General features: G+C 43.0%; 1 long non-coding RNA gene across 1 annotated transcript; it reads left to right on the forward strand.

Annotated features, from left to right (window-relative positions):
- The first annotated feature begins 114 nt into the window (after window positions 1-114).
- LOC140476784 (uncharacterized) lies at window positions 115-19,367 on the forward strand. The gene is made up of 3 exons (XR_011960606.1): window positions 115-651; window positions 15,247-15,301; window positions 18,922-19,367. It is a non-coding gene; the product is annotated as an uncharacterized lncRNA (long non-coding RNA).
- Window positions 19,368-24,278: the final 4,911 nt, after the last annotated feature.

Consider the following 24,278-nt stretch of genomic DNA (forward strand, 5'->3'; position numbering starts at 1 on the left):
AGATTGGAATAATTATCTGATTCACTGCTTCCATGAATGTTAACATTTTGAGCCACGCTTTCCAAGATGTTCTGCTTTCCTCCCTGCATTTTTGCCTGCTGCCAACAAGTCTCATGAGTCCAAGGATTTAAAGCTTCTAATTAAACAGAATAACCAGCACAGTCTCTGTCTGAGGCCCCCCCCATCTCAATTTTCAGTTGCAGATGTATTTCATTCAGCTAGGCTTTATTTATGATACTGGATTTTTTTTTACTCTCCCCCTCCTGTTGCACAGCAGAACATTCCATCTTGGTTTAGCACAATGTATTTAATAACGATGTCGACTGTCTTAATTACCCTATAAAGCTGGATTCCATTGGCACTTGACCCTCCTCAGCATTCCACAGAAACTGCAGGACCATGATAATCACCAAGTGACTGTGAGAAAATTAAACAAAAAGATCCAACATTTCAAACACTTTAAAACAACCTGTAACATTGTGCAGATAAATCATCAATGAAACAACAGACTTAGCTGGAGAATGGCCTTGCCATGCTGAAGCACATTGTGCAATCTGGAAAAGAACAGGAAATATGTTTAGCTGAAGATTCCAACTTGCCTTTACTATAAATGGGACATTGTCGCATTGTCTGCAAGAAATGATCTCTAGAGTAAGTGATTTTAAAATATGTTTTTCAGCTAACTTTCATTATGACAAAGTTTTGCCATAGCGTTGGAGTGACATTATAATTGTGGGGTAAAAACTCAATCATCGATGTTGTGTCTGCTCCTTCTGGAGACTGTGTTATAAGGCTGTGTTTAAAAGGTACCCAGGTAATATATATTCAGCCTGCCAGCTAATTTTTCAAACGCATACAGAGCTTTTGAAAATAAGTCAGTTCTGCCATCAGTTTTGCAATACTGATGGCAGAATACATTTTGCAACACATTTCTACGTCTGAAAGCAGCGCTCTGCAGGTCCGTGACCATCGGATGGCAATGTCACTAATCAGTAGTACAGTAAAATGGCAGTCACAAAACACAATCTCATATCACATATTTGCTTAACAGTACTCGATAAAGCACAAATAGCAATGATAGTAAGTGAATTTGAGATTTCTCTCGTGCGCCATCTTGGTGTATTTGTTGCTTGTGTCCTTAACTCAAAGCCAGGACATGACATTTGTCCTGAAGATTTATTTTACCTATCAACTGAATATGTCAGACTGTCTATTCATTTACATATGTCAGGTTAGCTGAAAGCTGACATCTACTGACAAATTCACTAATGACCAACTTGGACTTCAGACAATACTGAAATGACACTTAACTTATCCAAACCAGAAGATGGGTTTACACTGAAAATAAGCGATAGAAAGGCAGGACAAACAAATTTCATCAGATAAAGAGGTTCTGGACTAAGACTTATATCAGTATCAATTGAGGCTAAAAAAAATCAGGCATGTCTAACTTACCAAGAAGGCATAAATAATGCTTCCAGCAGTTATATGAGAAGAAACACACACCAGAAATATTTTAGTTCTTTTCCCCAAATACATGCTTCCTTTATAGAACAAAAATATTGATCTTTACATGTTCTCACAAGCATCATGTTATAATCTTATAATGGCAGAAACCTATATCAATAACTGACAGAATTGCTTGACTCTGATATTTCTTCATTTTTCTTGTTCACTTGTTTTCCTCCATGCTGCCTTCCAATGTGAGCAGATCCATAGATATTAAACACTTATCAATCAGCAAAAAGAGAAATGAAAATTTGACAGAAAAGTTAGCTACTTCATGCATCACAATACTATGCTTCGAATGTTACAGCAAAATCTGAAAATAATCTGATTTGCATTTTATATTAAGGCAATGTCTATATTTCAAATGGCAACTAACTATTATTTCACTCACTGATCAGTGAAACAAGAGAATAAAAACTGAGTTCATGTGTCGATTCACATCCCTTTCCCCAGCTAAATATTTCTCTAATGCATTGTTGAAAATAAAAAGTGTTCATCGAATTTATGATGCCAGTTGATGCAAAAAAAGTCATTGAGAACTGGGAGAATATTTCGGCTCCAATAATTAAAATATTGTTTATTTCTCTTTTGATTGAGGAGGGCTCTGTGGTCGAGTGGTAATATATACACAGTTTTGATTGCACTTGTTACGTTTTTGGAAAATTCTGACACCAACAAAAAGACATACAGCATTTAACACGTTAACAAATATGATATTTCTCTATATTTTACGACATATATTCAGCACGTGATACTTTATGCTCTTTACTAATGGAGGCATGTTCGGGTGGAGAATTTGATACGATTAATTAACCTGATATTGCAATTATTTTCACCAGCATTTTTATTCATGAACTCTAACATCACAGTTTTAAACCAAAGTCCATGTTGTTCTTGTGGATGAAATACAGTTCCAATGCAGGACAAAGCTTTACTGGCAGTTTCTTAGATTTTTTTCTACCTTCCTTCCGATATCCCTTCTTCAGTTCTATTATACCCTGGGTGCTGCCCTGTTTTGATACAGTGGCTCCCACTACTTGAGCCCTGCTTCATCTACTCTGCAAGCCTAGGCATTTGTTGGGCCCATTAGCACAGCAGGAACCTTATCATATTTTCTATCTTTCTGGCTGTTGGCGATGTCAGGAGATGGGGAACGCTGTGCAGGCTTTCATTCTCCCTCCCTGTACTTCCTCCAAAACCACACGCTGCATTTGTGTCTATCCCCTCCCACCACTAGCTGTTGGAATCTCCTTAAATGTGTCTGGGTTTGCCAGCTGTATGAATAACACTGCTAAGACTTAGCCATGATTAACCTGTCAAGATTTATTACGTTAAAAAGTATCAAAGTTTCTCACTGTAACCCTTGACCTCTATAGGTTCCACCTCCTCTCCAATTCCTTCCCCTCCCCCCTCAAGTGTCACAAGCACAGTATTTCAGTTGACCTTGACCAATATGCGTGCCCAGGGAACACTAATGAATTTTGGCCGATTCATCATCAAACTCCAAATTTAATCAAGCCAACATGGCAGAGAAAGCTAGCTGTGATTAACTCTTAAATTTATGATAATCTGCTAATTTTAGTAAAGTTGGCATGATCTGGTTGTTAATGCAAAGCTTCTTTGATGAAAATCCACCAGCTGATCATAGTTGTTGCTTTTGAATTCAAAAATACCTGTTCGATTACTGCACAAGTGAGTTACTCTTTGCAGTTAATTTCAGTTAAAGTATTATAATAAAGTTGATTATTTGCAACAAGTGTCACAATGCTGAATTATCTACACAATACTTACATTTCATAAATGTAAGCACAATTGTAACTGTTTTTCAGCTTAGTCTCAACACAAGTGACGATCTCATTCAATACTTTGATGAAAAGCAGAGATTTTGTACAACAAACTTAACAAAATTGTGAAGTGTATATCCAAGTTGTGGCAAAAAAATGCAACCAGATCTGCATCCCGCAAAATTTCTCTTGTCATAAAGGATTGGGAATAGGCTGAGAAGTAACAAGACAAGTGGACTGGAGATGTCATGAAAAAGAAATCACTCATCTCATAACTCACAAATGCCACAACTGCCTCAGGAAGGGAAAAGTTTTCAGACATTATTCCCCACAAATCATCTCTTCTGTTTATATTAACTATGAGGCATCTTGTTCCATTGCATTTCCAAAAAATTATAGACCTGTAAAGTGAACAATCTTGTGTCAGAATGTGTATATTATTTTCTTGTCATTTATGTCTCTGACATTAAATGTACTTTCTGTTATTGTTCTTTTGAGCTTCATTACCAACCACCTCCTCACCTGTGCAACCAACGTACATTGACAAGTTGCCAGCTGCTTTTCACAAATAGAAATGGAGACAGACTTTTTAAAAAAACAACATCTTGTAGATGACAAGGAGTATTGTTGCTGTAAGTTCTGATGGTCAAGTTTGCATTTGTGTTTAACCAGGCCAGGGAGATCAGAATTATCTCTCATAAAGGGAAAAAGAATGCACACAGCAGGAATTTTTATTCATCAGAATTGTTTAGAGCTCAGCTGACTATTTTGCTGTGCAAAATGAGAGATAATTATAATACCTGATGCATAGATTTGAGCCTTTTTTTTGGAACCTGTAGATGCACTGCCATTTTCCACACCAGCTTAGCATCGTAAACGCATCTGTATAATGCTCTTTGCATAGCTGTTATTTCACAGTAACACCACTTCTACAGACCGCTAAATAAGAATTTTGCCATCCAATGGACAGATGAACTTGTCTCAATGTCAACATATTCCCTTAGGTCAGGAATCATGGCTGAAGAATGGCAGGGTCCTGGTGGCACTCTGTCACTGCTGCACACTGAACTAAAAGAACAGGAAACTCTCTGGATCTATTCTGCTGAGATAAATGGGAGGCAGATTGGAGAAGAGGAAAGCTTAAAAAAATGCCCTCTTGAAGGAGTGACAATGCTTGTACCAATGAGCACGGTCTTCAGTCAACACCGCTCCCCCCCCCACATTAAATGTGGGAATACACACTGAAAGTAGCCTTCCATTCCACTCCAACCTCATATTCATCACTGTAGCCATGATTGCACGATGGTAAGGCATGAGGGTAGTTTAGGGACTTTGAGCTCACTCCAGGTGCTCTTTCCTCTCCAAGAGATAGAGAGAAGCCAACAAACACCAACAGGGAGCAGAAGCACCAGCCATTTACCCTGGACGCTTCATCCCAGGGAATTCCAGAGTTGCTCCATGATTTCATTCTCCCTCACTGCCTGTAGCAGTTCATCCAAAGGAAGCTGCATCTGCCCGTCTGCAGGAGACTTTCAGTGAGTTGGAGCCCTATAGGCCCTGAATCCTGCGTCCCCACCCCTCCTCCACCGCCCCCCCCCACCCCCCCACCAACCACCACCCCCCCAGGAGTTTAATTAACAGGTTCTCCATCGTCCCCAGGTCAGTGGGCTGCCTCCACATTATTACTGGATGTTGGGGCAGATCCCGGTTGTGGTGCTAAATAAAGACTAATGAAGACATTCACAAGGATGGCATGGGTATCATTAATGTATCTAGCCTGTGTAAACAGATACTAATGTGCGCTGGCATAATATTTGCTGTTGTGTCCTTACATCTTGAGGTGCTGACTTGGTTGTCTGAAATAAAAGGAGTAGAGTATCCTCCCTCCTCAGAGGGCAAGGCGAATCTTTTGTTTGGTCTCACCTACTCAGTAATGTGTCTGTTGGCAAAGTTCTCATTTTTCTGCAGTGCAGTCAGGGGTTGGAGTTGAGGCTGACCAAAATCAATTGGAGGATTAGTGACCTTTCCTGGAGAGGTCAGAGTCACGTGACTGGGTCTGGGATTGACATGTGTGAAGACAATTTACGTGAGCAATGGAGGAATGTGGGTGAGTTCAGCAGGTTGCAATAAGGGAAAGAGATTTCCCCTGGCTTGGGGTCTCCATAGCCAAATGGAACCTTCTCACAATAAGAAGGCAGTAGTGCACTGTAGAGGTGTAAAGGACCTTATTATCTCAGTGTGGTTTGAGAGGGAAGCTTTTGGATTTATCCTTCTGTAGTAGGGGAAGCACAGTCACTGATGGTGCTCAAGGATTGTAATAACACAGTCAAGGAGCCTAATATTCTTTGAGAGATGGCAAAGGGATAAAGTTACAGCAGACAGGACTCTGGTGATCTCTATAGCATGCTTTAGGGATCTGTTTGTCCTAATCTGCTATGTCTTTGCTTGAGGCAAGATGCACAAGCCTTACTTTCCTCCAGTCATCCCTGGTTGTGGGAGCACATGGTGTGGTACGGCTATATTTACATAGAATTAGTGCAAAGGCTAGGTTTGTCATGTAGTCTGATGCTTTTACGTGATCACAGTAGCAGCACGTTGAGATTAAAAAGAAGTACCCACTGTTTAAAATACTAGTGTAAGATGAAATGGTTTGAAATCAATTATCTATTGCCCAAAGAGGAAACAGTGACCTCTCCAGCTGCTGGTTTTCAAAAAACCATACCATGAAGGAAGAGAGCATCAATATCTCAGTTGCTCCACAATCAGTTTACAGTGGGTTTTGCAATGATGGTTTTGCCTCATTAGACTTTTGACCTGACTACTTCTTGCTTATGAGCAACCTCCCTGCTTATGTCACGATCAAGATCAGGCCCTTCTTCACTGGAGGAGACTTCTCTCTCTCGTGCATCTCTTCCTCTCCCAGGATATGCCACCTTTGTCAAATGAGTTTGTGGAGGGCTCAGAATGTGATAATAATGTAGCGAAACATCTAAGCAGTCCAAGTGTAGGTGCTGTTGTCTGTTCATGTGGTGACGTACTCTTTCCTTGGCATCAGTGTCCAGTTCCGGGCAGTTGTAACCAGCTAGATCTGGAGGGCAATATCCTTTGTTTCTCAACAGCCAGCCCCATATCTGTCAAGGGACATTAAAAACTTCAGCCCTCTTAGAGTCTTCCAGATTGCAAGAGCCATGTCAGCTCCCTGGAGTATAAACATGGAGCATTTCTCTGAAGTGGTGACATTTGATCTGGACATTGAAGGAGAAATGAAAGCTGGTTGCTGCAGGGTGCTCTGATGGCAACGTTGATGCAACTGATTACATCTTGCCCCTGAAGGAAACCTGTTGCTGTGGAAAATCTCACCTGGTTCTCCACATCCGATGGAAACATCACAAATCCATGAGCAAGTAGAGAATCAGTCACCTTCCAGATACATTTACAAGTGATTGACTGTCAGAAACTCCATGCAGGTGACCGATGGTTTCCTGAAATGTTCCACAAGGATAAAGGTGGAGAGCTGCTGCTACCTTGTAGGCATCCAGCATTGGTCTACTACCAGTCCTCCCAGATCCAGCAGCTGGCAAATGGAGGAGGCAACCTTCTAGGACATCCTGAAGCACCTTCTGGAGATCCCTCTCTCTTGGATGGAGGTAGCTGCAGCAACATGAGTAGAATCTGTTTCTGGTGAATGCTTGTTATTGGTGTGTTCCCTGGATGCTGCTCATCACCAGCCTGTGACTGCTGCTCCTGCATCCTAATGCGCTGGCTCCTGCTCAGCTTCATCAGGAGCTGGGCTAATTGACCTGTCCTCTTGAACTGTTGGTTTCAGGAGATTTGTGAAGGCAGCTCTTTTTTGTGATCCATACAGTCATCGATCTGTGTGTGGTTTGCCTTCCAAGCTTCCTCCATGCTGCAGCAGGCAAGTCTGTCTTTGACCAATGTTCCTGCCCAGAATCCTTCCCAGGTACTTCACACACCATGGGAAGGCCCATCCTGTGAGGTGCCAGAAGACAGTTCCTCTCAACCAAACATTCAAGTCCATGGAGACATTGCACATTGGGCAGAATACCTAAAGCTTGCTGATGCAGAATAGTCAACTTCCCTTCAAGAGGCTGCTTTAGAGCCATTCTAATCTTGCCTTGGCATGATTGACCATACTGGATTAGTGGTGCTGGAAGAGCACAGCAGTTCAGGCAGCATCCAACGAGCAGCGAAATCAACGTTTTGGGCAAAAGCCCTTCAACATACCACCATTCTTCCTCATGTTTGGCAGGAGCCTCCAGTCGGAATTGCAGATTGACCAGCTCTTGAGTCCAGTATCTGAAGAGTTGGATTTCTCACTTGTCCAGAAGTTAACGGGGTGCAAACGCATGAAATCGTGAGTTGAAATCCAAATACACACAGGTGGACTTACTGAAGCTGGCAGCCAGGAGGATTGACCTGCTTTATAAGGTCAGAGATTTTAATTGCAAATGTTTACTTGATTGGTGAGATTCTGATTTTTTTTGACTCTTGTCTAATTAGTTCCACTCGTCCATCATTCTGCTTACTCACCCTGTGACCAGAAGACTGCACCCATTGAGTTTGCACATACTACCAAGAAATGTTAACATTATGATCTCTTATTTGAGCACTTCAATCCCACACTTAACAGTCAAAAATAGAACTGGGGATGTTCAATGGGAATTAAATTAGAGAGTTCCGCAAACATGTGGTCAGGGACGGTGACACACGATTGGCTAAGGCTTGTTGCTTGAGAGTGCTGGAACAAAGCCAACATCAAGCCGGCTGTTCATTAGAAAGATTTCTGCCTGGAACCAGCACTAGCTGAGCTCTTCATGAGCTGTAAACCTTACCCCAATACTTCAAACATTTGACTTCCTAACAAGGTTTACGCTGTTTAAAACCAGCCTGCACTTATTAATAGGATGGTGCATTAGGATAAAGTGACACATCATCGGCATCATCGGAAGGTCTAACTTCAGAGGGATGGGCATGACTAAATATCTTACCTCCCATGGAGGAGACAGTGTTGGCTCCTGTTGGAAGAATGATTCCTGAAACAGTGGCTATCGGCTAGGTCTCAATTTTCATCGTGATGAAGAGTCTGTCCATTATGGCGAAAATGGCAATGGAAGTCCAAATCTGGAAGTCCTACCTTAAACATGGCGGGGGGGTAGGGGGGTGGCAGTGGAGGTGTGTGGAGTGGTTAGTGGAGGGGGAGGGGCGGTGTATTCTAAGTTGCACGCCCGTGGTTCAAGGACGTAACCCCACATGTAAAATAGCTGTTGCTTCAGGGTGATTTGTATTTTGGTGCTGAGATATCCAAAACAGTTTGTGCAGTTTAGGCTCAATAGGAGAGGATCTAAAGTTGTTGATGTCCTTTGAGAGAAGTGCATCTATTTGTTGGGCAAGTGGAGCTGCCCTTTAGGAAAGGTTAGGTACCTTTGGAAAACATCAACTACTCTTTGGAAGAGGTCGGTGCCCTTTGGAATTGTCAAAGTAGACATAAATGTACTTAAAAGATGCATAATCTAATTGGAATTGCCAAATTTAAGAAAAGGCATTGTCTGTAGTGTTGAGCTTGAAAACATCCCTCAGCACTGCAGGCTGTTTGATGTCTTAATCTACTTGCGCTCAAATTGCTAGCCAATACTCAATGCATATACCCTAACGCGAGCTCTAACACAAAGAGACCTATTCCACAATATGTACGTGCATTGTAGATGCCACTTTGGAGTGGCAAGGACTGAGTGGAGATGGAAATTATTCATGCAAACAGTTGTTGTAGAATTCCTTGCCCAATGAAGTAGTTGAGGCTACCTCATTGAATGTTTTTAAGGCAAGGATAGATGAATCTTTGAACAGTAAAGGAATGAAGGGTTATAGTGAGAAGAAAGGTAAGTGGAGCTGAGTCCATGAAAAGACCAGCCATGATTTTATTGAATGGTGGAGCAGGCTCGATGGGCCTGATGGCCCACTTCTCTTCCTATTGCTTATGTTCTCAAGGGCCCTCATAAGACCTTGGTCAACAATTTCCCACTTGATCAATCGTAGCAAATTTACATAAAGGAAATTTCATTGTTACTGAATCTATCAATTATTCATTTGTGGTATTTCTTGGAAGGGTAGGGGCTGGTAGATGTAATGAGGTTTGTGCAAACCTGCAGAGCTTCTCAGATTTGTTTAACTGACACTAACAACATGCAAAATTAAATTAAAAATAAACTAAAGAACTGCGGGTGCTGGAAATCAGAAACAAAAACAGAAATTGCTAGAAAAACTCAGCAGGTCAGGCAGCATCCATAGAGAGAAATCAGAGTTAACGTTTTGGGTCCAGTAACCTTTCTTCAGAACAGTTACATCTTGGAACATTAACGATTTGCAGACTTTGGATAATCAACCATTTGAGATGGAATTCAGTCCTTTCCCAGTTGTGTTTGGGCCCTCCCTTAGCCTGTTCAAACCACATTATAGAATATGGCCTATCTATAACTGTGAGGTTATGGAATATGCTTCAACCTTCTCTTTTCCAGTCATTTGCTGGTCTTTCCCATGATTAAGACTCTTCCTCTTGTTAGTGATTAAACTGTCCCAGCACCATTCACACCAGGAAATGGAAACTCTGCAGAGCTGAGATCGAATCTATTAGTTGTTGAATTTGTTAGCTCCATTTATCGTCTGCTGCTTCTACATGGTCCTATGTTGTAATTTCATGAGGTTGACAATTCCACAAGGACTCTGCTGTGGTTAGTCCTATCAATACTGTCATCGGTGAATTCATTAGTGGTCCAAAGCACCTTGCAGGTTGATAAGGATGAGGTTAGGTTGATTTTTCCCTCTTTCTCACCATCTACTGCAGATCCGATCTAGTCATTTAGAAGCCAAATAGCTTGGTCAGCCATGTTGAGACTGAACCACTCATTTGCTGGACTATGAAATCCTTCACCCATGTCCTTGCCACTCTCAATACTTCTTCCTATCAGTGTTCTAACATGGAGGAGTACTGATTCATCAACCAAAGCTCAAACTCCCATCACTAACTGATACAAAGGACCATACAGCAACACACAACAAAACCTACTATGGTCGAGTTGTCTGCTCCCAACCTTCAGAAAAATCCTTGCAATTCAGTCCTGAATTTGCCAGCATTCTTCACCTCCACTATCTCCCAGAACAATCCCTTCCAATTCCACAACATGAAAGCCATTTAATACCAAAATGTCTGTCCACCTGTTGTCCACAGAATCAGCCTATGGAGCTCCACCTTTTGATCCTTCCTGCTGTTACAGTTGACCTTCTGGTGAAATTCTGGGGATTACTAAGCAAGCACAGACAGAGCTGTTGTTTTCTGAGTGGGTGACCATTGGTTTTGACATCCAATCTTATTCCCAACAGTGTTGCTTTTCCCCTTTCAGTGACGCATTTCGACCCTGTGTTCTGCTGACAAATCTGGCTTTTATTTTTGTATTTCCCATGACCCCACAGGTTCATGACAGCTGCCTTGATTGGCAGCTGTGTTTCAGAGGTGAGTGATTTTCACTTACAGCTTGCGTCATCTCACTTATCTGTGTTAACCAGTGGAACTGGGAAATGAGAAAGAGGGCCAGCCCTACTTGGAGCCTGGGGGAGAACTACTGCTGCCTTCCTAGCCCAAGTCCAGAGCTTCATCCGTCTCTGCTGTAAACACAAAATACTTTTGTTGGCCAAAACCTGTTGAGAAAAAGAAGAGGGGACAAAACAGAAACCTAAGAAAGAACACAAGTTGGATGGGAATGAAGGAATGAGATTAAATTGGAATGAAAGATAGAGACAAAATGAATTTTGATGCTCCTTTTCATAGAAAAGAAAAATTCTGCTGGTGGATCACAAATCAATGCAGACGAATAGACAACCCTTTCAGCTTTAGAGGGAGGAATTAGAAGGGAAGATCAAAAGCCTCCCAGAAATGGTGGGTTTAAGCAATATTATTATCTTCTCTTTAGAAGGTAGTTTAGAATGGTCACTCTGGAGAGCAGGGTCCAAGCAATTGAAGGATTATGATGGAAGCCAAGCAAAATGTATTTGACCAAATCTGGGATCTCAGTGACTATGAGGGACCTCAATCTGGGACCTCAATCTGGGACCTCAATCTGGGACCTCAATCTGGGACCTCGATGACAATGAGGCATAAAATGGATATGACTACTTCAGCTCACTAAAGACAAGAGTCTGAGTCAGCAGCTTTCTATTCAGAAATTGGCAAAGGGCCTACTCTTCTAATACTTGAACAAATTCTGTTCTGATATTCTCACCAATATTGTCACTGCCTATCTCCCCTTCCTGGTTTCATCATGTTGTATTAATTTCTGTCAATATTATTTGCCATTTGTCAAAAGTCTATCCTTTTTTTTCATTCTGGATCACTTGTCTCTCCCACTTCAAGCAACCATCAACATCCTGGGGTTACCATTGAAAGAACCTCACAAAGTCTGTCAATCGTATATAAGGCACAAGTCTGGAGTATGATGGAATACACTCTGCTTATCTGGATGAGTGCAGCTCCAACAACATTCAAAAGGCTTGACACCATCCAGGACAAAGCAGCCTGCTTGATTAGCTCCCCATTCATCAGCTTCTGCAATCAATGCCTAGTAACCAGTGGAGACAGTTTGTATCATCTATAAGAGGCACTGCAGCAACTCACCAAAGCTCTTTTGGGCAATTAGGGATGGGGAATTAACACTGACCTAGCTAGTGATACCTACACCCCACAAACCTCCAATGCATTCTGAAGAAGAGACTCTAGAAAATGTTGTAGCCTTTTACAGACTATGGCAGCAAGTGTTTGATAGCAATGATCTCTACAAATCAACAAAAGTTCTAACTTGCAGCGTAGTTGTTGTCAATGCCAGCATTGCAGTGGGACCTGGGTTGTGCATTAGTGATACGTAACAGCACCGGAACGATTTCGCCTGCAATACCTTTGGTACATTCTCTGAACTCAAAAAGAGAGCCATCAAACAGACCCTAGTTTCCTTCTTCCAATCAGATCTCTAAACTTTCAGGCAGAACTCGTCAAAAATTAATCATGTTGGATGAGACATATATCCGAATGATTAAAAGCATCGCTCCCACCAGATCCTGGTTTCTCAACTCTTTAATGGCCAGCATTCCAAAGGAACACAAAGAAAATGTTTCACAGACACTGTGAAAACAGTCTGAAGTGGTGGCAACATTTACAATAGTGACTGGGTTGTGCTTGCTTCCAATTGTTCAATATTTGTCCATTCAGCTACATCAACCTTTGAGTCCAAATGCCTTAATGATAAAACAGAGCAGTTACAGAGAGGAATGAAAAGGAAGCAAATCCAAAACTCTCAATCTCATTCTGCCCTAGGTGTGAAAGGAACTGTAATTCTAGAATTGAACTGCTCAGTGGAATGAAGACCCAAAGCAGAAACCACAACTCTGAGTAGATGTCATCCTCAAATCAAGGAAAGCCACAACATATTTAATTTGTACTATACAGTGACATTTTAATAACTACATAAAGATCAGACTATGTGAAAGTGTATGCAAACACACTTCTGTATGAATTAGATACCTCATACCTTTTTTGGGAACAAAAGGAAATGGCCTCTCTTACATGTGTTAGGGTTGAGCCAGTTACCTTATTTTCCAAAATGTAATTGATGTGCCTGTGTCTGGTTTTCTATTTGTTAGCCACCATAACATATACCACAGAGAATTGGGTTCGCATTGAATCATAGAGATCCAGAGCACATAAAAAAGATCGTTGGTGTGGATGTGATGGTCTCAATCAGAAACAATTGCCTAACTATTCCAATTTCAGGTAGATATTGAATCAGGTATCTGAAAGTTTATTAACAATGTTAATTTCCAATTTGTTAATTTCCAATCAATGATTTCCAAAGCAGAATCACTTCTAATGAGGCTTACATACACTAATCTAACATAACAGACTTACATATCATCTGGGTTGTATGTTTATTTAGATTATTATATGAAGTACATTGTTGATTGGCTAAAAGAATAACTAACTGACTGAGACATCATCAAATGGATGTACAGCATCACATGTCATGATGCCATCTAGCTGCCTTGAAAGTGGAGTGCCTTTTTGAAATTTGTGTAAAAATGTAACAATACTACTCTCACAGAATGATCCACCAGTCCTTCTGAACAAAAGCCTTGTGATGCCAAACAATAGATGCTTGATGTGTACGTGACAAATACCGTTTATTTACTGTGGAACATCATCAAATTACATACAGTAGAAAAGCAAAATCGTCGAAAAGGAGTGATTCTGTTCTTGGAGTTGTGCACCTTCAATTACTCAGTGTGGTTGAATCTTTACTATCCTCTGGGCAATTAGAGTTGGGCAATGTCTTCATTCTGGGAATGAAGAAAAAAATCTAGCATTATTTATTCTGTTTTGAGAGTGTCCGGTTTAGTTCAGTGGCTGTTCCTTGGTTTCTAAATCAGAATGTTACAGGGTCAAATCCTCATCCAGAGATTTAAGCACTAAATCTAGGCTGGTATATTCTTTGAGGGAAGGAATGTTGCAGCATAGGAGATGCTGCCCTGCAGATGAGAATTAAATGGAAACATGATTTTTTATCACTTAGTTGAACATAAAAGATACTATTGCATTATTCAACGATGAGTGGAGGAACTGTTATTCTGGTCAGTCCACATGTCTTAAGTTACTATTTTGAAATATCTCATGTCATTTTTCACAGAATCTGACTATGTGCAAAAGTGTTACTTTGTTTGACCACATTTCAAAACTGCCTACAATTGAAAACCAAACAGGACATCCTGAGGTTAGAGCCTACACATAAGTGCAGTCCTTTTTTGTTAGTGTTGTAACATAATAGCAAAATAACATTCTCTCTATAACAATACTTCCTAATTTTTCAGCCTTCACTATTGCTGGGTCAAAATCCCTAGAACTACAAATCCCTACAGCCCAAAAGATTGCAGCAGTACAAGAAGGCTGCTCAGTTGCAATCTTCTCCAGGGCAGTTGGGGATGAGAAATAATTGGTAGCGTAGCCAACAATACCCACATCTCATGAATGAATAAAGAAAAGATACACTTTATGACTAATAATGACTAATACATGATTAAAGCAAGACAGCTGCATAACTGGACTCAACAGCACTATTAGTTTCAGAAGCTCTGGGGTTGCTGCTCAACAGGGAGACGAGGCAGAGGCAGCAGAGAGGAGAAGCAGTCCATTTGGACAAGAGGCAGGCTCTCAATAAATGTATTCCCACCAACAGTCTTCAGAAAACATTATTCCAACCTTCATCTCAGGCAAGAACAAATTCTGATGCAGTTATGATCCATGAAGGAATTGGTCACTGAATAGTGTCATCTTCTCTGACCAAACCTGTAGCCAGTAACCAGTAACCAGCAAGGTCAAGGTCCCTCTCAACTTCTATGCTTCAATATCTTCCAGGCTGGATACCCAGCAACACGCTTTACATCACTTGGCTTCATGATGCCTCACCACATGCCTTATAGCTAGAAGTAGAGACTTACAATGCTACCTCTCCAACTGGAAAGCAACAGGAGAGTTGGGTAGGGTAGCTAGATACCCATTGGTATAGTGTGCTACTGAATGCTGGAACACAGCTCTGGAAGGGTCACACCAAGGGTTAAAAAAGAAGGGAGCCAATCAGCCCTTCTCATCTGGTCACAACAACTTACCTGGCTGAGTGCAGCAAAGATTAGACTTGAGAAGCTCACTATCATTTAGGACAAACCAAGCTATTTCATTCACACACCATCCAATGCCTTAACATTCACTCCCTTCACCAACAAGGTACAGTGGCAGCAGTGTACAGCAAACCTTGTTTTAACTAGCACTTTATGAGCCAGCTTTCTCAATAAACTGGCAACATTTATACACCAGAATTACCAGAATTTTACTGTATTTTCACAGTCACCATGGTGTTCTAGTAGTCAGTGGAGGCTGCAAGTGAGAAGGCTCTCTGCCGGTAAGTTTTATTCAAGTTTTATTATTTCAGTGATTTATGCTGTAAATAAAGTATACCAGTGGTGTGCATCCCCCCTACATTATGTTTTTATTATAATGTGCTTGTACATTGATTATGTGGACATTTTCATCGACTGGAATATTTGATTAACCGGTACACTCCTGGTCCTATAGGTGTCGGTTAATAAAACGTTTGGTATATATCATTTGCAAAATTCACCACAGCAACTCACTAGAGTCATATGGCATTGAAACTGACCCTTCGGTCCAACTCATGCATGCCGACCATGTTACCTAAACTAAACGGGTCCCATTTGCCTGCATTTAGCCCATATCCCTCTAAACCTTTCTTACTCATGAACCTATCCTGATGTCTTTTAAATGTTGCATCTACCTGCATCTACCACTTCCTCTGGCAGTTCATTCCACACACGAACCATCCTCTGTATGAAAAACATTGCTCCTCAGGTCCCTTTTAAATCTTTCCCTTCTCTTTAAAATTATGCCCATTAGTTTTGAACTACCCTACGCATGGGAATATACTCTTTGCTATTCACCCTATCCATGCCTGTTATGATTTTATAAACCTCTATAAGGTCACTGTTCAACCTCCTGTGCTCCAGTGAAAAATGTCCCAGCCTATCCAGCCTCTCCTTATAACTCCAAATCCTGGTACTATCCTTGTATATCTTTTTAGTACCCTCTCCAATGTGATAATATCCTTCCTATAGCAGGACAACCAGAACCAGTTCTCCAAAAGTGGCCTCACCAACATCCTGTACAACCACAACATGATGTCCTATACTCAATGATGGCAAGCTTGCTAAACGCCTTCTTAACCACCCTGTCTAACTATGAGGCAACTTTCAAAGAACTATGTACCTAAACCTCTAGGACTCTCTGTTTGGCAACACTCTCCAGGGTCATTAACTGTATAAGTCCTGCCCCTGTTCATCTTACCAAAATGCAACACATCACATTTATCTAAATTAAACTCTACCTGCCACTCTTTGACCCATTGGCCCAACTGATCAAGATCTCTTTGTAATCTAAGAAAACCTTCTTCACTGTCGACTACATCACCGATTTTGGGATCATCTGCAAACTTACTAACCATACCTTCTAAGTCCTCGTCCAAATTATTGATATAAATGTCAAACAACTGTGGACCCAGCTTTGAGTCCTGTGGAACACTGCTGCTTACAGGCCTCCAGTCTGAAAAACTAAGGCTCCTTTCACAGCAGTTTGAAATCCATCAGCTCTCACCTCCAGTTGGACAAGGCAGCAGATGCAGGTTGACACCACCAGCTGCATGTTTCCCTCCAAATCACACACCATCCTGATCCTGAACTACATAGCTACTCCACCTCTGTTGTTGGGTGAAGATCTCGGAACTCTTTCCCCAGTAGCATCAGCACCGGCATCACATGGACAGCAGCAGCTTGAAGAGATTGCTCACCATCATTACTTTAAAGATAGGGTGTAGGTTTGCTCGCTGAGCTGTAGGTTTGATATCCAGACATTTCATTACCTGGCTAGGTAACATCATCAGTGGCGATCTCCAAGTGAAGTGAAGCTATTGTCTCCTGCTTTCTATTTATATCTTTCTCCTGGATGGGGTTTCTGGGATTTGTGGTGATGTCATTTCCTGTTCGTTTTCTGAGGGGTTGATAGATGGCATCTAGATCTATGTGTTTGTTTATGGCGTTGTGGTTGGAGTGCCAGGCCTCTAGGAATTCTCTGGCATGTCGTTGCTTATCCTGTCCCAGGATAGATGTGTTGTCCCAGTCGAAATGGTGGTTTTTTTTCCTCCGTGTGTAGGGCTACAAGGGAGAGAGGGTTGTGCCTTTTTGTGGCTAGCTGGTGTTCGTGCATCCTGGTAGCTAACTTTCTTCCTGTTTGTCCTATGTGGTGTTTGTGTCAGTCCTTGCATGGAATTTTGTAGATGACATTGGTTTTGTCCATGGATTGTACTGGATCTTTTAAGTTTGTTAGAGAGTGTTGGTGGGTTTGTGTGCTACTGGATTCCGAGGGGTCTTAGTAGTCTGGCTGTCATTTCTGAAACTTCTTTGATGTATGGTAAGATGGTTAGGGTTTCTGGCTGTGTTTGGCCTGCTTATCGTGGTTTGTTCTTGAGGAATCTGCGCACTGTATTTTTTGAGTATCCATTCTTCTTGAATACATTGTATAGGTGGTTCTCCTCTGTTTTCCAAAGTTCGTCTGTGCTGCAGTGTGAGGTGGCTCATTGGAATAGTTGAAATACCTAATAGAAGAGTCACAGCACTCCATCCACTCCACCCAGGAATTCCTAAAAATCATCAAAAACATCAAAATAGAGGAAGACGAAGCAATGATTTCATTTGATGCAACAGCACTATTCACCTCCATCAAAGAAGTTTCAGAAATGACAGCCAGACTACTAAGACCCCTCGGAATCCTAGTAGCACACAAACCCACCAACACCCTCGAACAAAAACTAACAAACTAAAAGACCCAGTACAACCCACGGACAAAACCAACATCATCTACAAAATTCCATGCAAGGACTGACACAAACACCACGTAGGACAAACAGGAAGAAAGTTAGCTACCAGGATACACGAACACCAGCTAGCCACAAAAAGACACGACCCTCTCTCCCTCGTAGCCCTACACACAGATGAAAAAAACCCACCATTTCGACTGGGACAACACATCTATCCTGGGACAGGCTAAGCAAAGACATGCCAGAGAATTCCTAGAGACCTGGCACTCCAACCACAACGCCATAAACAAACACATAGATCTAGATGCCATCTATCAACCCCTCAGAAAACGAACAGGAAATGACATCACCACAAACCCCAGGAACCCCATCCAGGAGAAAGATATAAATAGAAAGCAGGAGACAATACCTTCGCTTCACTTGGAGGTCGCCACTGATGATGTTATCTAGCCAGGTAATGAAACATCTGGCTATCAAACTTACAGCTCAGCAAGCAAACCTACACCCTAAACCTCAACCTGAGCTACAAACCTTCACAAACCTTGCACTTTAAAGATAATTCGAGATTGGGAATAAATACCACCAATGTCAGTGATACTTACATTCTTTAATAAATAATAGTCATAAAGTAATTGAGCTGTACAGCATGGAAGCAGACCCTTTAGTCCCACTTGTCTATGCTAACCAGATATCCTAAATAAATCTAGTCCCATTTGCCTGCATTTGGCCCATATCCCTTTAAACCATTCAGATGCCTTTTAAATGTTGGAATTGTACCAGCCTCCACCACTTCCTCTGGAAGCTCGTTCCATACACACACTAGCCCCTGCGTGAAAAAGTTGCCCCTTAGGTCCCATTTAAAAAGGAAAGGAGGAGGCACCAAGGACATTCCCCAGGAAAGCTTCTTCTCTATGTCTCAAGAATTTTCTTTCACTGAAACTATTCCCCAAACTCACTTTTGCACAACTCTCCATCTTCAACCTCTTTTTAACAAAGCAGTCTGGCATTCTCTTGGTCAAAATCAAGAAACAAAATACACCACAAGAAAAAGTCCTAAATAACTTTATGCAACAAAACTTTCAATATTGTGAATAAAAATATTAACCTTGTGCGTTCCCTTAATACATGTTTTGCAGGTGTTGTTGCCTGTCCGACTGTTCCACTGTCATGGTTGCCACAATATGTTGGATGGAAAGTTGCTGAGCAGCTCTAGTCCTTGAGGGCCTGCTTTCAGACTGCACCACGTCAGCACGACCATCTGCAGTCTGCCTGATTGGCTGACTCCCATCAGAATCATTGCTGACTTGACGGTAGTGGTGGGTGAATAACCATTGTTGTTTTAAGAGAGACATGTTTCAAGGAGTTCCTCCCAGTTCCCAGGGCAGCAGTGCAGCAGTTTAGACTGTTATAAAAGCTTCCAAACCTATTTGGGCATAGCTATCTTCAACCAATGACCGGAGGCTGAGCCTGCTTGGCAACATGGTAGACTTGCATGAGATCACGTGACCCTAGTCTGGGATTTCCCTGCAGCATCCAGATATTGGATGGCTTCTATTTTGCTTCAATGGAAACTCAGAGATCATTTATAGCCATTAGTTGGGTATACAATTACTATCACATGACATCTGAACTGGTAATGATACGCTTCAAGCTGTACACCAAGTCCTGAGCTTAGTTGGTCCTTGACAACCACAACAGATGCTCTGTGCACCAAGCATTTCTGAGATGCATTCCAGTCAACTCATTGATGCACACCATCCCATCGAAGTCTTCAGTTGAGCTCTCTGCAGCAGAATTGCTTGAGATCTCAGCCTTGATAGACCTGGAACACACTTTATGCTTTCCCCTTGAACTGTCTGCAGTTCACAGATGCCTGGCAATTCATCATGTTTTGATCCCCTTTCTAAAGTTTGCATGGTGCCAGCATTTCAGCCAGGAGCTGCAAATATCAGATTGCGTGAAGGTCTTTCTTCGTCAGATGTCTGCCCTTGTTCTCACTCTTTATTCTCTGGCTCCACTGAACTGCCAGGAGGAGGAATTTTTCTATCTGAAAGCATAAATGCAGAGGGAGAGGATGATGTGTGGGAAGATAGATAAATGGAAGATAAATAAATGGGATTGGGATGATACAACTATGCCTGTCGATCACTGGTTCTCTGCAATAGCCTTCTTTAAGTGCTACCTTACCCTACAAGACTCATCGAATTATAGTGTCATAGATATGCAGCAGCAAACCCTTTGGTCCAACTTTTCCTTGCAGACCAAATATCTTCACCAAATTTGGTCCCATTTGCCAGCATTTGCTCCATATCCTCGAAACCCTTCTTATTCATAGGCCTATCCAGATCCCTTTTAAATATTAGAATTGCACCAGCCTCCATTACTGTCTCTGACAGCTCATTCCATACACTCACCACCCTCTGCATGAAAAAGTTGCCCCTTAGGTCCCTTTTATATCTTTCCCCTCTCACCCTAAACCTATGCCTTCTAATTCTGGATGCCCCCAAACTTAGGGAAAAGACCTTCTCTATCTACCCGATTCATGCTCCTCATGATTTTATAAACCTCTGTAAGGTCACCTCTCAGTCTCCTACACTCAAGAGAATATAGCCCCAGACATTTCAGCCTCTCCCGGTAGCTCAAATCCTCCAAACCTGGCAACATCCTTGTCATTTTTACTGAACCCTTTCAAGTAGCGATAGTGGCCTAACCAATGACCTGTACAGCTGCAACATTATCTTCCAACCCCTGTACTCAATGCACTGACCAATAAAGGTAAGAACACTAAATGCCTTCTTCACTATCCTAACTACCTGTGACTCTACTTTCTGGATTAGTGGTGCTGAAAGAGCACAGCAGTTCAGGCAGCATCCAAGGAGCAGCAAAATCGACGTTTCGGGCAAAAAGCCCTTCATCAGGAATAAAGACAGTGAGCCTGAAGCATGGAGAGATAAGCTAGAGGAGGGTGGGGGTGGGGAGAAAGTAGCATAGAGTAGCATTGTGAGTGGGGGAGGGGATGAAGGTGATAGGTCAAGGGGGAGAGGGTGGAGTAGATAGGTGGAAAAGGAGATAGGCAGGTAGGACAAGTCCGGACAAGTCATGGGGACAGTGCTGAGCTAGAAGTTTGGAACTAGGGTGAGGTGGGGAAAGGGGAAATGAGAAAACTGTTGAAGTCCACATTGATGCCCTGGGGTTGAAATGTTCCGAGGTGGAAGATGAGGCGTTCTTCCTCCAGGCATCTGGTGGTGAGGGAGCGGCGGTGAAGGAGGCCCAGGACCTCCATGTCCTCGGCAGAGTGGGAGGGGGAGTTGAAATGTTGGGCCACGGGGCGGTGCGGTTGATTGGTGTGGGTGTCCCGGAGATGTTCCCTAAAGCTCTCTGCTAGGAGGCTCCCAGTCTCCCCAATGTAGAGGAGACGGCATCGGGAGCAACGGATACAATAAATGGTATTAGTGGATGTGTAGGTAAAACTTTAATGGATGTGGAAGGCTCCTTTAGGGCCTTGGATAGAGGTGAGGGAGGAGGTGTGGGTGCAGGTTTTGCAGTTCCTGCGGTGATAGGGGAAAGTGCCAGGATGGGAGGGTGGGTTGTGGGGGGGTGTGGACCTGGTCAGGTAGTCACGGGGGAATGGTCTTTGCAGAAGGCGGAAAGGGGTGGGGCGGGAAATATATCCCTGGTGGTGGGGTCTTTTTGGAGGTGGCGGAAATGTCAGTGGATGATTTGGTTTATGCGAAGGTTGGTAGGATGGAAGGTGAGCACCAGGGGCGTTCTGTCCTTGTTACGGTTGGAGTGGTGTGGTCTGAAGGCGGAGGTGCGGGATGTGGATGAGATGCATTGGAGGGCATCTTTAACCATGTGGGAAGGGAAATTGCGGTCTCTAAAGAAGGAGGCCATCTGGTGTGTTCTGTGGTGGAACTGGTCCTCCTGGGAGCAGATACAGCAGAGGCGGAGGAATTGGGAATACGGGATGGTATTTTTGCAAGAGGTAGGGTGGAAAGAGCTGTGGGAGTCGGTGGGTTTGTAAAAAAATGTCAGTGTCAAGTCAGTCGTCATTAATGGAGATGGAGGTCCAGGAAGGGGAGGGAGGTGTCAGAGATGGTCCAGGCAAATTTAAGGTCAGGGTGGAATGTGTTGATGAAGTTGATGAATTGCTCAGCCTCCTCGGAGGAGCATGAAGTGGTGCCAATGCAGTCATCAATGTAATGGAGGAAGAGGTGGGGAGTGGTGCCTGTATAATTACGGAAGATCAACTGTTCTACGTAGCCAACAAAGAGACAGGCATAGCTGGGGCCCATATGTGTGCCCATGGCTACCCCTTTGGTCTGGAGGAAGTGGGAGGATTCAAAGGAGAAATTGTTAAGGGTGAGGACCAGTTCAGCCAAACGAATAAGAGTGCCGGTGGAAGGGTATTGTTAGGGACGTCTGGAGAGGAAAAAACGGAGGGCTTGGAGGCCCTGGTCATGGCGCATGGAGGTGTAGAGGGATTGGATATCCATGGTGAAGATAAGGCGTTGGGGGCCGGGGAAACGGAAGTCTTGGAGGAGGTGGAGGGCGTGGGTGGTGTCTCGAACGTATGTGGGAGTCCTGGACTAGGGGAATAGGACAGTGTCGAGGTAGGTAGAGATGAGTTCAGTGGGGCAGGAGCATGCTGAGACAATGGGTCGGCCAGGGTGGTCAGATTAGATTAGATTACTTACAGTGTGGAAACAGGCCCTTCGGCCCAACAAGTCCACACCGCCCCGCCGAAGCGTAACCCACCCATACCCCTACATCTACATTTACCCCTTACCTAACACTATGGGCAATTTAGCATGGCCAATTCACCTGGCCTGCACATCTTTGGACTGTGGGAGGAAACCGGAGCACCCGGAGGAAACCCACGCAGACACGGGGAGAACGTGCAAACTCCAACACAGTCAGTCGCCTGAGGCGGGAATTGAACCCGGGTCTCAGGCGCTGTGAGGCAGCAGTGCTAACCACTGTGCCACCGTGCCGCCCACAGGCTTATGGATCTTGGGAAGGAGGTAGAACCGGGCAGTGCAGGGTTCCCGGACTATGAGGTTGGATGCTGTGGGTGGGAGATCTACTATCAAGAATTATGAACCAGCACTCCAAGGTGTCTTTGTTCAGCAATACTCCCCAGGACCTTACTATTAAATGCATAAGTCCTGTTCTGATTTGCTTTTCCAAAATGCAGCACCTCATGTTTTTCTAAATTAAACTCCATCTGCCACTCCTCCGCCCATTGGCCCATCTGATCAAGATCCCATTGTACACTTTGCTGTACATGACACCTCAGCTTTTGGTGTTACCTGTAAACTTACTAACTATGTCTTCTTATCTACATACCCAAATCATGTATATAACTGGTAAAAGGCAGTGGACCCAGCACTGAACCTTGTGGCACTCCACTGGTCACAGGCCTCCAGTCTGAAAAGCAACCCTCCACCACCATCCTCTGTCTTCTACATTCAAACTAGTTCTGAATCCAAATAGCTTGTTCTCCCTCTATTCTGTGTGATCTAACCTTGCTAACCAGTCTACCATGGGGAACCTTGTCAAACACCTTACTGAAGTTCATGTGGATCACGTCCAATGCTCTGCTCTCATCAATCCTCTTCGTTACTTCTTGAAAAAAGCTCAATCAAATTTGGTGAGACACGATTTTCCATGCACAAGGACAGGTTGACTATCCCTAATCAGAGAGAGGGAGGAACGTCTGTTGATGTGCTGCAATGCATCTAGGTATGTATCTGTCAAATTTGAATAGCTGGCAGGATGAGGACGTTGTGATAGGTAGGTGTTAATTTTGTAATATTGTTTGTGGGTGAAGCTGAGGCCACACATCTGAATGATGGTACAAATCCTGCTTGTCCAGACATCCGATAAGTGGATTTTGGAGTTCTGGTGCATTGAACAGTCCATGATGTTGGTGGCGTGGTTGTTGGGAGATAGCATTTGAAGGTACATTCATTAATCTTGACCACCTGGTAGGAATGATTAAACTTTTCCTGTTATCTTGGCCAGGATCTTGGGGGGAAAGGATTCTTTGCATTGACTTCCCTGGCTAACACCTCCCATTTGCAGGTTAAGTCTGGTGTCTCTCCTTTTCTCTCTGTGGAAGGTTAACCTCTCTTCAGATTTCCACCTTCCGGAATAAGACCCATAGCACTGAATGAGAGAACCTGGGAGCTCTCTCACTTTGGCTTACTGCTCTTTTGATCATCTTCGTTAAAATCACTTATTGAAACATTTCCAATGACTCCTGCAGTCAGAATGCTTCTTCTTTAAGAGAGAGAGAGAGAGAGAGAGAGAGACAGAAAAACTACAGATACTGAAATCTAAAGTGGACAAGCAGGAGGCTGGAAGAACACAGCAAGCCAGGCAGCATCAGGAGGTGGAAAAGCCAACAGTCCTGACGAAGGGGTATATTAGAAACGTCGACTTCTCTACCTCCTGATGCTTCCTGGCTGGCTGCGTTCTTCCAGCCTCC

This window comes from Chiloscyllium punctatum, chromosome 5 (genome assembly GCF_047496795.1).
Source record: "Chiloscyllium punctatum isolate Juve2018m chromosome 5, sChiPun1.3, whole genome shotgun sequence".
In the NCBI taxonomy this organism is placed as follows: domain Eukaryota; kingdom Metazoa; phylum Chordata; class Chondrichthyes; order Orectolobiformes; family Hemiscylliidae; genus Chiloscyllium; species Chiloscyllium punctatum.